The following is a 739-nucleotide window of genomic DNA, read 5'->3' on the forward strand; positions in this document are numbered from 1 at the left end:
TAGATGAGGATTTACTCTGTAGAAATAGATTTCACTCTGAGGTTATGTGTTTTGGACTTTTTTCTTTGTTTAACGTTCGTTTTTCTTTTTTTCACTGTTTTGATTGTAGCTTATGAAATCTAAGTTGCATATATGCGCAAAAAATCGCCAACCAAAGATTCATTTTCGCCGCAATTTTCCAGCTTCAGCCTGAATTAGACGCAGCCATCCGAGTGCCAGAGAAACATTAAAGGACCTGGTGGTATTTTCAAACAGAAAGAAGATCCAGCTGTTCACTTGTTAGAATGGTTATTTATTTTAAATACAGCTGAACGTGCTTCTCACGTGCATCTGATCAGACTAACGTGGCCGCATGTAAAGAGACGAGTTGCGGCGCGGGCGCGAGGGGGGACACGCGCCGTTCTCCAGCGGCGTCACCCAAATGCTCCTTTTATCTCGACAAAAAGGAATAAATGTAAGTAAATCCCAAAGGACCGCTGACAGAATCAAATGTTGGGATGGTTCTTCCTCAAAGGCTTCAACAATGACTTGTACAGTCAGCCCAGTCTCAGTAAAATGCGTACATATACCACGATTTGGGAAATACCGTGTATAATATACGCCCAAACCGGTTTTTGTGTGCATATATTACGCACGGTCCTAAAACATGTTAAAATGTGTTTTCAACGTTTGACACGTCCCCTGGTGGAGGCATGAGCATCACAGACAGCCCCACAAACGAACAATTTGCTTTTCTAAT

This window comes from Oryzias melastigma, unplaced genomic scaffold (genome assembly GCF_002922805.2).
Source record: "Oryzias melastigma strain HK-1 unplaced genomic scaffold, ASM292280v2 sc00578, whole genome shotgun sequence".
NCBI classification, from domain to species: Eukaryota; Metazoa; Chordata; class Actinopteri; order Beloniformes; family Adrianichthyidae; genus Oryzias; species Oryzias melastigma.